General features: G+C 36.1%; 1 protein-coding gene across 3 annotated transcripts in view; it reads right to left on the bottom strand.

The window, feature by feature from the left end:
* LOC133837392 (uncharacterized) overlaps window positions 1-15186 on the bottom strand; it is a 154519-nt gene that overhangs the window by 119467 nt on the left and 19866 nt on the right. The gene's annotated exons all lie outside the window — the stretch shown is intronic.

The following is a 15186-nucleotide window of genomic DNA, read 5'->3' on the forward strand; positions in this document are numbered from 1 at the left end:
ATTTTATTTGCGTTATTCAAGAAAAAAACTGCTGCTTTTTGGGTATCTTAAAGTCAATCAAATGCAGCACAGAACTAGAATTTTTTTTTTGTGTTTGCTACTTTGTGGTTCTTGTGGCTTTTAGCTCTCGTTCTTCTGCATTCGTTGTGGGTTGTCTGTCGCCAAGGACGAGCCTCTTATTTATGCGGTGTGAAAATGCGGTTAGGAGTCAATAACATAATAAAAACGTTGCCTTTGAAGGTCGCACGCATCAGCGAAACAGCTGCTGAGAGATGGCAAAAAACAGAGAAATGCGTAGAGATTGTTGTCTATGCCAAACTTGAAGGTTGATTGTGAAATGCTAGCCTGAAGGCTCGGTAGTCTGTATTTCTGTCTCTTGTCGATCTGTTGGGGCAGAACAATGCGAAAACAAAACTTTCATTGCATAACAATAGGCGCAATGGCGTGCCACAAGCAGCATTTAAATATAAATACCTGCAGCTCGAGCAGAAAAACCACCAGAAAGCTGCCGCTGGCCAAAAAGTGAAAAGTTTTCTGCGTTTTACAGGCAATTTTCCCATCTCCCATTTCGCTCTCTTTCTCTCTATCTCTATCTCTTTCTTTCACAGGCATTCCGTTGTACCTAGCTCATTCTCTATTCATTTATCTCCGTCCTGCTCACTGCCACTGCTGTTGAGTGTGGCTCGTGGTCGTTGGCACGTGAAAGAAAAAGTGCAGGTGGCTTTTGCTGGATTCGCGTGGCCAACAGAATAAATAAACTTCAACTTTTTGCTGGCCACAACAAACACAAGCAACAGCAACAGCAGCACCAACAAATTTCCAGGGGAAAAAAATCTAAAAATGTAACAATAACAAATGAGAAACAGAAATGGGCACAAAAATTGAAAAAAAAAAATGAAAAAACAGAAGAGAAGCGTAAAAAAGTTTTATTTATTATTTTGGTTACAAGCAGAGCGTGAAAAATTTGTTAAGCTTTAAAATGTTGTTGTTGTGTTATCCTCCCGGCGATTTCTCTGCAGCTTTCGCTCTCCCTTTTTCATTGTTTCACTTGCTTCTTTTTTTGGTTGGCTGTTTGTCGGTGTTAAGGTGGCAAATAATTGCGAACAAATACAAACAAGCTGCAGCAACAGTATGAGCAGATGCTGAGAAATTAGGTTGAGAGTTGGCTAAAGCTGATAATGCGAAAAAAACCTGAGAAAAATGTGGGTCAAGAGTGGACAATGGTGAAAGCTATGATATAAGAATATTGTACACATAGATTTATGGTGCTTATTAAACTTTTCTGAATGCTAAAAACGACAGTAGGCAAAAATATATTTCACGAAAATTCGAATTCCAATTTAATTTAAAGCCTCGTTTGCTGTCTTGCAATGCAGTTTGTCCAATAAATCTATTTGCAAATACTTTCACGCCATTTAACAATTCAGTCTTTACTGAATTTACTTTACGACTATGCGTAACTACTTCATTCTGTGTGTCCTTTTCATTTGCCCTCAGATACATCTTTAGAGCTCTGCTCTTTCTATTTCCAGAGTTATGTGCTCATCAATTACTATCTATTTTTGGGTTCCCTACTTCCACGACTCCCTCCAACTGGTTTTGGCTTTTGCAATCTATGTTACTTACTTATATAACCACTTGGCTTTCATTAGAGTTTTACCTGCCACCTGCCGCTTTCCACCGTATTGCGCACAGCAATTGCTGTGCCACAAAATAATTGCCTATTTTTCCGAGGGCGCTGAAAACTTCATTTGAATGCAAGGATTTCCCCGTGGGAGCGCACAAATTTTGTTGCCCCCTCTCTCTCTCTCTCTCTGTCATTTTTTTTGTGTGTAAAATTATACAAATTAATTTGGGAGCGACAATTGTGGAGTTTTTGCTAAAAGGGGCGCCATCACGTTTCCGTTTCCGGATTCCCTTTGCCCTTTGCTTTTGTCTGGGCACCTCCATCACATCTAATGCTGGGCTGTGCCCATTTCGCGGGCATCGCATTAATTATGCTCAAGTGTCCGCTGGGAATGTGGCCAACACTTGTTATGTAATGACTTTTGTTGGCCTGGGAACAGAGCGGAGCGGGCCGGGGGCGGAGGAGGCGGAGGCGTGGCATTCTGTCATCAGCGTCGCGTTGAGATGGACAAGTTTTTGATTTGATTCTGCCAACTGTTGGCGGCCAACAGGGAATTTGTGTGCAGCAGTTTAAAGCGACACGGCAAAAAAAGAGAGAGAGAGAGCGACAACGAGAGCGAGAGAGACAGAAAACAGAACTGTGTGCAGCGGTGAAAGCCTTTCGCTAAATAAAACTAAGCGTTGGCAACGCTCGGTACAAATTTATCGGCCCGCCAGCTGCAAGGCAATATATCACAGATTTATGTCAGCATCATGAAAATAGCGCACACACAGATACAAAACTATACACAACAAACACACACACTCACACACTCTGCCACTTTTTTCCCATATATGAACACGCACACAGTTTGCAGGCCAAAAGACTGTGGAGCAAACTATAAAAACATAGTGAAAGTAAATAAAGCAACGAGTAGCAAAAGAAATACACAAAAAAAAAAAGACTACAGCGAAAATAGCGAAATCGAGCCAAAAGCGGAAAACGAAAATGTTAAAGCTTTGAGAATCAGAGAAAACGCTAAAAACAATACAAATAGAAACTCGTGAGCATTCGCTAAGGATATTCTATGTCCTAGATTGTATGTTATGTGTGTGTGTTTTTGGTTGCGTATGTTGGCTGAGCTTTTGGTAAATGGTAAACAAATTGTATTCCTTATCAGACATTGTACATTGGCGTTACCGAAATAAACAAGCATCAAATAAAGTCAACACACTCAGTTTTCTTGTAATATTTTTAAGTATTTGAACAGTAGATTAGTTGAAAGAAAAACTATCAAGAACTGACTGAGAAGTCAGTGTAAAGTTTAAAGAATATAGATTCTCAATGTTGAATTGAATATTTTCTGTTTGCATTATATTTCTCTTTTGAAGTTTAAAGTAAACTATAAACAAAATAATATGGATTTTTTATTTAAATTGTTATTGACACTTATTTAATATTGTACACACACAATTAAAGTATTTCAACAGAAGATTAATTGAATGAAAATTTATGAAAAATTACCTGAGAAGTCAATAAAGATGTTGACAATAAAATATCGACATAAATTTAATTTTGTATGCATTCAATGTTTACTGTTTTCATTATAAAGTATCATTGAAATAAAATAAAGTCAATATAGTGTCTTTCTTAGTATTATTTTGAAATATTTGATTATATTAGTAGCAAGATAAACTATAAAGAAAATTTAAAGTAAGATAAATATATAAATCTATAGTTTTTATTAAAAATATATAAACAAATTAATTGTTGAAATAATTGAGTAGTTTCTGATTTTAATATAAAATACTATTGAAATAAATTGAAGAAAATAATGTAAACCCAAGATATATATTTAAAAAATTTGAGCACGCGTTTAGTTGAAAGAAAACCTATAAAAAATGAAAGAACACGAAAAATATAAAACTATAGATTTTTATTATAGACTATTATTTAAATTAATTTAATGTGGAATTAATTGAATATTTTCTGTTTTAATTATAAAATATGATCGAAATTTATTGAATATAATAAAGTTGACACTGCGACATTACAAATTCCATTTGAAAGAAATTCTATGAAGATTTGACTGATAAGTAAATAACATACAAGTTTATTTTTATTATATAAAATTATGTGATTTAGTATTTAAAGTTTAAAATAGTAGGTTGAATAAAGGAAAATCTATAAATTTAAAACAGAAAACAATAAAAATTCATTATAAAGTTGCTTCGAAATAAATTGAATATTTTCTGTTGAGTATTTAATTTTGGTTTTATTTATTGTCGGGTTTCTGTATAAAGTATTATCAAAACAAATTTAATATTTTTTGCATATATTCTAAATCGTATTTAATGCTAGATTGCAATTGTCTCTTTGCATGACATCAAATTGAATGTGCAGCAACTGCTGTCAATCATTCTTCAATCATCCCTGCACTTGATTCAAACTCAGGTTCTTTTGGTTCCGTGGGGCATTAATTTGTGCAAATGACAAAAGCATGTTGCAAATGGAAAGGCTGTCTGTCAAAATGCATGCAAGTGAGTGAGTTGAGAGTCATTTTGTGCAAATGTTTGGTTTTTCTGTCCTCTTGTTTGGTCATTCACCTGACACCTTGGTTAATAATGATCCTGCATAATTGCCGAGTAAAGTAAGTAAAGAGAGTGGGGCGATACTGAAACTGTTTGCAATTTTAACGCCTGCACTTGACACTTGAAGCACAACAATAAATTTGAAGACAGTCTGTAGTGAAAGCAGTCACACACACACACACACACATAGAGAGAGTGAGTGAGTTTTTGGGTGGAGAACGAATGAAAACTATGCGCTAGTGATTTATGTGCTCAAAGTTATAGAGAAGTGCACAAAACCCTGAAACCCCAAAAGATGGCTATGCAAAACTTCAAAAACAACTGTCGAGGCGCAGTTACAGCAATCGTAGAGGGTTAAGAGATCTGCGAGGGGAACTTGACGGAGGGTCGCGCAGGTCGAGTCGAGCATTGGCAAAGCCGCAGCAACATTGCGGGCAATAAAAAATTGTCGCAGGCCAGGAGACAAGGATAAAGCGATGCCATAGAGGGCGCCGCACATATAGTATATACTATATATAGTCGTATTCGTATTCGTATTCGTATTCGTATGTAGAAAGCCACATGTGCTGTAAACCAATTGAAAGTGCCGTAAATTGGGTCAGACAGCCACAGCGAGCTGAGGTCTGAAATCAAAGACAACTGCAGCGAAAAGAAACAAACTGAGAAAGTTCAAACTAAGGCTGCTCCTTCTGCTGATGAATGCCCAGATATCTTAAATTCGAGTTCTCAATACACCGAATGAGATTGCTACAGACATGAGAAACTGTGCGGTTAGTTGCGGGGAATTGCGACCCACGCGGCTTTTGTGGCACAACAAATATCTGAAGCGTGGCAGGCATCGAGTGGTTGCCTACAAATTGTGTTAGCGTCGTGGCAAGGTGAATGGAATGAACAAGTGTTGCAAGCATCGAGCTGCATGCCATCTATTTATCAATTTGCAATTGCACAAAACTTACACGCGCGCAGACAAAAGAGAAATCACATGAAATTACATTTTATTGATAGCAAAACGAAAGTAAAGCCAGACAGAAAAAAACAACGAAAGACGACGCTCAGATAAAAGCCTCACTAAATTACTAAGCGCACACGTGTGAGGCTGCTGAGTTGCATGCACAAGCTTTTACTTTTATTTCTTGTTTTTTTTGGCCATCGCTAAACTTTACGTTGAGGCAGCAAAGTTTTTAGCTGAAATTACTTTCAATTCTAAACTTGGGCAAAGTCGTTGAAAACTTGGCTACTGCAGTAGATGCAACGTTGCCCCGTTGCCCCGTTTGCCGAAAATAAATGTGCTGTGAAAGTCAATCAAGTGTTGCAATTTGGCGAATACTGCAGCATCGACTTCACTTTTTTGGGAGTTATCCATTGAGGTCGTAAGTGGCAGCATCTGCATGCGGTATGCGGCATAAGAAACGAAGCGGCAACATTGCAATTGACAGGTAACAAGCGCGCAAGCAGAAGCTGACCGAATTAATCGCCAAGAGAATTGAGATTTTTGAGAAAGACTTTTCTGGCATCTTTTTGCATGGCTAATTGAACCATGCGATGGCTGCTAACAAAGCATATTTTTGCATATTTCAATTAAACTTAAATTGACAAAGACAATTATGAAATTTCGTAGAATTAATAACAAGTAAGAAAGCTACACTCGAGTGTGCTTAATTGTGAAATACTCGCTACCCTTTTTGAATAAAAACTAAATAGGGTGATATTATTCTTAAAATATACCAAATGAATATAATGACGGCTATATTTGGTATAAGAAAGCTACACTTGAGTGTGCTAGACTGCGAGATATCAGCTACCCTTTTTGAATAAAAGGAAAACAGTTTGGTATTATTCTTAAAATATACCAAATTAATATACTGATGGCTATATGTGGTATAAGAAAGCTACACTCGAGTGTGAGATTCCCGCTACACATTTTGAATAAAAGGAAAACAGTTTTGTATTATTGTTAAAATATACCAAATTAATATACCTAAGGTTCTATTTGGTATAAGAAAGCTACCCTTGTTGTTGTATTATTCTTAAAAAATACCAAATTAATATACCGATGGCTATATTTGGTATAAGAAAGATACCTTCGAATGGGCTCGACTGCGACATATTCGCTTCACATTTTGAATAAAAGCAAAACAGTTTGGTATTATTCCTAAAATATACCTAAGGTTCAATTTGGTATAAGAAAGCTACGCTCGAGTGTGCTCGACTGCGAGATACCTGCTACCCATTCTGAATAAAAGCCGAACAGGTCGGTATTATTCTTGAAATATACGATATTAATATACAGAAGGCTACATTTGCTACATTTTTATATTAATACATTCTAAATATACCAAGAAATACGAAATATACCAGATAATCAGTCAAAATAAGTATTATATTACCCCATTACTGTAGGCTTTTTTAGCCCCACAAAAGTATTTTACTTCTACAATTTGTATCTGATCGCAACAAAATATACATTAATATAAGATCCATTATTGTTTTTGTTCATCTGAAAAGTTTTCTTTGAATGTGAAAGTGCTAAAGAAACGCAAACACTTTGGTAAGCTTTTTCTTTTATGTGAGCTATGCATCGCTATCTATGGGCATGCCGATACAATTCGTTTCCTAAACCGCTTTGCTTGGATTTTGGGGTATTTCTTTGTGTGTTTGTGTGTGTGTATGTGTGTGTGTTGCTTCTGCCCACATTCGGCATTCAATTATAAATCAAGCATAAACCATAATTGAAAGATCAAACGCACAAAACTGGAACATGTATTTGAGCCAAGCTCATCTGTGTGAGTGTGTGTGAGTTTGCATGTGTGTGTGTGTGGGTATATCTGCTGCGCATTTGTCGCAGCTTTCAGTCTGTGGATGATAAAAATACATATACACACACACAGACATTGCGAGAGAGGAGGACAGACGAAGGCGTAAGCGAAAAATGTTGTGTGCGTTAATAAATTACAACAATAATGACGCCAAACATGATAACAACATGCCTGATAGATGGAGTGATGGTGGTGGTGATGGTGGTGGTGATGGTGGAGACGGAGAGAAGAGGGGAGAGGAAGCGAGCATAATGCGACTGTGATTCTTGATACAGAGAATGGAAATACAAAGTGGGTGGATGGGGCTCAGCGATTGTTATTGATCATCGCAATATTTTGGGCATTAAGCAGGCGCAAGTCAAGCCAAACATATGCAGCCAGCAGCAGCCTGGCGAGGGGAGGAAGGGTGGAAGGGGGGTTGTGTTATGGCCAGTACTCTGTGTGTGGGGCTTTTATCCATTTGACTTGTTTGCGCAGACAAGGCAAAAAGGATAACATTGTCCTGTGGCTACATGCCAGGCATTGAGGCAGCCATTCAAAGTGCTGAAAGTCTAAGCCATTAAAGCATATTAGTTTTTGCCTCGTTGTTGTGTGTCTCCACTCACAATGCGTGTGTGTGTTTGTGTCCTGTCTGTGTGCGTGTGTGTATTTTTATTTATTTCGGTACGTTTTTGTTTACGCTCGAATGAACAATAAAAGTTTTAAAGGATTGACGTGCTTTTTGTTGCTATCGTTCTTGTTCTTGTCGTTTCTGCTCTGTTGTCCACCATTTTGTATTTCGTATTTTGTATTTTGCATTGCCGCGATTGTTGGGGATTTTATTTTACGATGCCAATAAGCATGCAACAGTTTTTGCCAAAAGCTGCGGTGACATTGCGTATACGCAATATTGTGCTTATTTATTTGTGCAAATTGAAAACTGTGTATTTCCATTGAAGTAAGTCAATTCTGTGTTCTTTATCGGAATATATATGCACTATATAAAAAAAGTGCTACAAGCTTGACAAGGAAAGCAATTATATAACCATGTATGTTGAGCAATTATGCAGGGATAACTTTATTGACTCAGTGCTTGAATTCCATCGTTAAATGCCAAGAACGAACATAAAACGTAGCCAAAACTATCACCTAATTTAATTTGTGTTATCTTTATTTACTTCAAGTCGTTAAACTTGTAATTATAATTATGTGCGAGTGATTTGCAGCCTGCAACTCATAGTTATCTGTGCAATTAATTCACATTACGCATACGCAGCATTAGCCATTAGGTAATTAGCCAAAGCCAACACAATATTATTCTGTACATTTCGTAGTCAATGAGTCTTAATTAACTAATTTATATTTATGTTTACGTTTTACTTTCCCACAGATTTTCGTAGATTATTCAAATAATTAATTATTTGAAAGAGAGTTCTTGTATTTAAATGCGAGATTTAAACTAAAATTATGCACTTTAAATTCACCGGAATTTTCCTTCACACTTCGCCACTCCTTCCACAAGGAAGGGACCACCAAGTAGGGAGTTGTTCCATTGAAGCTTTTCAACTCGGGTCGATCCCCTTTTTTGACTCCCATCGTCTATCCCACGGCGCTAGTTATGCAAACAACTCGACAATGGTAAACACAAAAACACAAAAAACAGCATTCAATGCAATTTATTTTCGTAATAAAAATGCATTTTTATTACAAAATCATAGCTACGAAAAGCCCGGAGCACGTATACACAGCATTCATTATGCACAGAGGCTTATATAATTGTATTCTATACAAAAAACGTACACATAGAACGATACTAGCTTAATACCCTTCGTAAATATGAATTCAAATTTAAATGAACAGGTGCATGCAAAGGTATTTTAGTTTAAAAAACTAAAACAAAATATGTGAAAAATAAAATAAAATTTAATTCCAAGCTCAAAACACATAAATTTGTAAATTGTTATACTGTCGAAATATTTAGAGTATCTGATAGTCTTTTCGTTATCGACTATTTATTTATTGTACATTTTGTGTGTTTCAATTTGGTCAGCTCAAAATATTTATTAAGCTATTTACCAACCAGAGGGAGATTTTGTTATTTTTTTCCCCCCCGGTTTTTTTTTTAATTTTTCATTTTTTATTTCGTGTTTGTTATTTTAATGTGAGCGTGTGCAGCTGCACCTGCACTTCACGCGGAGAATTTATGTGTTTAATATTGAGAGAGAGAGAGATAGAGACACGCCAATAAATACGATAAACTGGCCCGCAGGTTACAAACAAATCCCAGCAGTGGCAGCAAACAAAATCGAAACCCATTACAAAATGTTTCGTTCTCAACGTTTTCGGGCCACTTTATCAGCTGTAGGCGCACGCTTTTAATCCAATGGCCCATAATAATTTGTGTAAATTTATTTGCCAGTGCTTAGTAAACGATGCCGCGCGACACACATGACACACACGCCATGCCGCACATTTGTTCAACAACTCTATAGAAAATCAACATCACGCATACGCCACCGATCCAGTCGAATGGATGGACATTTTGTGCTTGTGGTCACGAGCAGATAGCGTGTAAATAAAATAAATTGCAATAAATAATCTGGCCATGTGCCATAAATCTCAGTTAAATGGACATTTGCATCTTGAAATAGTCGACAGCAAAGCCAAAAAAAAAAAATATAATAAGAAAAACTAGAGATTCGAATGACCAAAGCCCTGGAAATACGAACTCATCTGGTACTTGAAACAAAACAGCAAAATGATAAAATGCCTCGAGACACACACACGACGACCAGCTAAAATGAAATATACTGGCCAAGGTCGTTGCCAGACACTGAATCTGTCAAGCCTACGAGAGAATTCGCATTTAAACGTGCATATATATGGACTATATAAAAGATATAAGAGCCACATATATGTTTATGCTTAGTTTTTCACAAAAGTATCTTATTTCTGTTTATGCTTTGCTTGCGGAGGAGCCTTAAGTATATGATTTAACTGCGGTAAGCTCATTTGGTTTTTATTTTTGGCATTGCTTCTCTACGTTTTGCCAGGTGAAGATGTGTTGACACATATCTTTATCTTCAATCATTGCATTTGAAATGAAATAATTATAATTGAGTGTACCCACTGACTTTGAGAAACGTTTTGCATAAAAGCGAAACAGTTCGGTATTCATTTTAAAATCTATGAAATTAATATACCAGAAACATAGTGAAAATATACCGAGTGCTATATTTGATATATTAATAGTATTTCATTCAAAATAGACAACAAAAAAGAAAAAAACAGTGCGGTGTTTTAAAATATACCAAATTAATATACCACATAAAAACTCAAATATACCAAGTGCTGTATTTTATATATTAATAGTATTCCATTCAAAATATACCATAGACAAAAAAGAAAAAATATACTAAATTAATATACCGCAATAATACTCCAATATACCAATCGCTATATTTTTATATATTAATAGTATTTCATTCAAAATAGACAACAAAAAAGGAAAAAACAGTGCGGTGTTTTAAAATATACCAAATTAATATACCACATAAAAACTCAAATATACCAAGTGCTGTATTTTATATATTAATAGTATTCCATTCAAAATATACCATAGACAAAAAAGGAAAAAAATACTAAATTAATATACCATTCAAAGTAGACAAAAAAGGAAAAAAAACAGTGCGGTATTTTAAAATATACCAAATTAATATATCGCATGAATACTCAAATATACCAAGTGCTATATTTGATATATTAATAGTATTCCATTCAAAATAAACCATAGAAAAAAATATACCAAATTAATATACCGCACTAATACTCAAATATACCAAGGGCTACATTTGATATATTGATATAGTATAACATTCAAAATTTAATTTTTAAATTTATTATTATATACCATTATTATAATTTGGTATAATATGCCATTATTATGATTTGGTGTAATATACCAGATTGTTAGCCAACGAAACTTAGACTTGCAGTAAGTAGACGTTTTTGCCCATACAAAAGTATTTCTTCTATATATCAATTTTTTTTTTGTACGCGATAAAGACTATAGTTTTAATAGCACAAAGTTATAATACCCTTTAACCTCTGGGTATCGGGTATAAAAAGCGAAAGCTATATTGGCAACAAAATCACAACTCAATCTTTTGCCACATAGTTTCAAATGTTAATCTTTGTGTGCGTATCTAAACTAAAAATCAATTTGTAAAATGCAAACCTCATAAATGGTGAAAGTATTGCGCAAATAGCAGCAGAAAACTGCAACTAAGCTGAAATTTTAATCTGTTGCTTAGAGAGTAATCTATAACTTGGCTTTTTAAATGCATCTGAGCACGCAAAGCAGCTTCTGGTCTGTGCGCTTCTCTCTTCTCATTTAAATCTCTGTCAGAGTTGTTGAGCAGAAACTATTCCCTCTACCCCCTTCTTCCTCTCTCTGTCTTTCACTTGTCTAGTTCTCTGTCTCCGCCCAAGGGGCAGACTTAAGTACGTGTTGATTATGGCGTGGATTTTGTTCTTGTATGTAGTTGTTGTTGCTGTGATTATTGTTGCTGTTGTTGTTGTTGGTGGTGGTGGTGGTGATTTTGTTGCTAGTGCTACTAGTGTTAATGGCGACAGAAACTACACACAACTGAGCTGAGCTGAACTGAACTGAGCAGAAGCGAGGCAAACTTCTAGACCATTTACCATATTCCACAATATAAGCAAACGTAGTTTTTTATGCAAATATTTAAGAGCATCATCGAAGCAGAGGGCTAAGAGTGCACCAAAGCAGTGCAGTTGCAATAATGCTATGTCTGCAATAGTGTGTGTGTGTGTGTGTGCTAGTGTGTGTGTGTGTTATCTACGGCTGTCTGAAGAGTCCCGGCAGCTGTAAGCCATATGTAGATAGATGTGTTTATGTATGTGCGTGTGCACAACACTCGACGATAAAATCGTCATGTAGTCGTAATGTCTGCATCAAATTGCATTTGCCAAACCCAACCCCCCTCAACATCGTGTATGTACCTCGCCTCTCTCCCGGCCACGCCTCAAGTGCCTTTGGGGGCGGCATATGTGACGTCGTCGTCATCGCCTTTTGCTCTCAACCGTCGTCGCAATGTGTATTTATGCATAGTTTAATGCGGTTCAATGTCTGGTAAGGACATCAAAACACGACACAGGGCAACGACGTACCCGCTGCTAAAGTCATAATCATAATCGTAATCATAATCAAAGTCAGAGTCAGAGTCAGAGTCAACCGAGGGAGTCAAGTGTATGGAATCATAAGAATCATAATCAACAGGCGAACAGCATCAAATCGTTGAATAGATATTTTTCTTACTTTATTATTTTCAAATTGAATTGACATGTCGTTAGTGCGAACGAGCCAAAGAGCCATCGGACAAATCCGATTTTGTTTAAAATATCATCTGGAATTTGCATTCGATTTGCGTTTCTGAGCTGCACTTGATAGCCAAATGCAACTGGAAACTGAAGAACTTAAGCACAGATTAGGAGTGCACAAGGTGTTGGGATTATATAACAACTGCAGAGCAGAGGAAAAAGCTGTGTAGCTATCGAAATATAATATTAAGTTTATTCATCAAATTAAGTCTAAATTAAATTGTTATTAGTGAGATTTTGATATTCATATTTAAGTTATGAAATATGCAAAGCGAATGGAATATTCAAATTACATTTTTCGCATTTCATTACAAAGGACTTCAATTTGAGAATTCAAATATTTTAATAGCATAAATATGATAATCAATTTATTAGCTTTACGAAAAGTCAATATCACATTTCTATGTAATTTTTGTCAGTCTGTTTGTGATTTGAGAGTAAGAGAGAAAGACAGAACAGCTCTTAATTTCAGCAATCAACACAGATGCAAATTGCATCGATGGAATGCTGAGACGATTATATATTATTTTATTTCAATAAACAATAAACAATTTGCTGCAGTAATAACAGGCTATCAATAACAAAAAGTGCTTCACTTTCCAGCAGAAATACACTTACACACACACACACAAGCACATCAACTGCCACTCGATTTAAGTAAGCCAAGGCACATAGCTAAAAACAATTGATTATTGTGTGTCATAAACACTGAACCCAAGGCTCAGAACCGAAACCAGAACCAGGACGAAACACTCTACGCTCGAGTAGAGAAAAGAAGAAAATTTTTGGTGCCACAAACCACACACACACATACACACACACACACACATATACAACTGTCAAATGCAGCGAATAGCTGAGCTACACTCGACCCTGTCTCGAATTGTCCGAAAGCAAATTTAAATGTTAATCAACTGCCGAAAGAAAAAGAAAAAAATATCATTGCATTCGACATGCTCGCAGCTATAGAATACCCTGTATAGTAAGTATAGTAAACAACGTTTAACAAATTAAATTTAAATTACTTTTGTTGGTATACTATTTAACATTTGTCCAATGTTAGGTGTTTAAAACTAATTACTTTCAATATAAGATTTCAATCAGAATAAACGAAAATGTCGCATCCAGAAGTAAGCATTAATATGCCATCGATTATAGGGTATAACAAGATGAAATTGAAGAGAAGGCGAGCATTTCGCATGCATGCACATGAAAATAAATTTGATATGGGTGGCTGATGTGGATGTGGAGACGCGTTTGGCGTCCGCAAATGTAATTGACAGTTCTCCAGTATGAGGCAGAGTGGCATGAGGCATGAAGCTGCCTGCTGGCAGCTCTCTTCCAGCAGCTGCTGCTGGTGCTACTTAGCATAGCCCAAAGGGTTTTCACAACAGATACACAGAAGCGTGGGCAAACGCCAATGAAAACGCTGCAACACAAGCGCAAAATCATTTTTATTAAGAGTACAAAAAAAATATTAAATTATCTTTGTAAAAAATTCGACGGTTTTTTCCTTCTGTGGTACTCATCGCAGTCTTTTCCCTGCCTGGCATTAAAATTATAGTCTTTTTTTGAGGGGCAATTTTCCAGCGAGTGTTTCACTTTTTTCCTATTCGACTGTCAAATGTTTCACTTGGTTGCTTTGCGGAAAATTTCATTTTATCCATTTTTTTTGCGGTTGATTCGTTGCCAGGACAGCAAGTTAAGCGGGAACCCTGGCCAAAGTCATTAATTGAGATATAAAAGCCCAAAAGAGAAACTATATTGCATGAATTGTGTGTGTTGTTATATTTTTATAAGTACTTCAGGTGCAAATTCAAAAAAAAAATATATATTTTAAAACATTCGTAGAGTGAGCAAAACAAATTAAAAATTGCACTTAATGTTGGACAATTTTAGATGAGCTTCGTTCAAAGTGACAAATTTTACATATAGTTTATACTCCGCTCTCTCATCCGGATCTATTTTTTGTCACACTTTTGATTTGATTTGTTATTAAAGGCATCTGCACATAAAGTCGACAAACTTGTCAGGATTCTCACGACCATGAAATAGTCTTCCATAACGTAAAGTTATCAACGCTTTGGTGGTTTTCAATTTATTGAGAGACTTCTCCACGTGATTCTTACCGTCATGACACGATATGCGAGTTACCTCAAGTTTGTCGTTGAACCAGTTTTTCACTCTAACAAAATAAATACTTCACTGCATGGTTAGAATTTTGTGATAGATGTAGATTGCAAGAGCTTTACTCACTTTGAGGACATTTTGCGACAAATATTAAACCGAAAAATTCCGAGAATCGAATTGTTCGATATTCCAACACAATCTGAATGATATGTACAACAAGCTACGACTAAACACTGTTGCAGAGCCTGCTTCAGGCTTGAGAATATACAATTTGAAAAAAATACATTGCTTAAGCTTAAGCTTACACTTTCCTTTTAGCCTAACTCTTCCACTCTTCTACTTTGTAGTCCATGCATGCGCCTCTCTCTGCGCTTCTCATGTACTACACATAAATCTGTGACCGTTCTACGTGATTCTCATAGCTCAGAGACTTGCGCCAGCTGCTGTTGAAATCTCTTGGCTAATTCATTGAATGTTCGCTCATTATTTGCTCTTTAATTGCAACAATTTTCTGATTTGATGGCACTTTCTCTTCCATTGCCGCGTACTTCCATTATCATTTATCTCGTGCGTGTGTGTGTGTGAGTGTGATGTGTGTGTTTGGGTCATAAAAAAATATCATAAAATGTGGCGCAGCATCGCAAGTCATGCACTGCAGCTG

This window comes from Drosophila sulfurigaster, chromosome 2L, assembly GCF_023558435.1.
Source record: "Drosophila sulfurigaster albostrigata strain 15112-1811.04 chromosome 2L, ASM2355843v2, whole genome shotgun sequence".
Classification (NCBI taxonomy): domain Eukaryota; kingdom Metazoa; phylum Arthropoda; class Insecta; order Diptera; family Drosophilidae; genus Drosophila; species Drosophila sulfurigaster.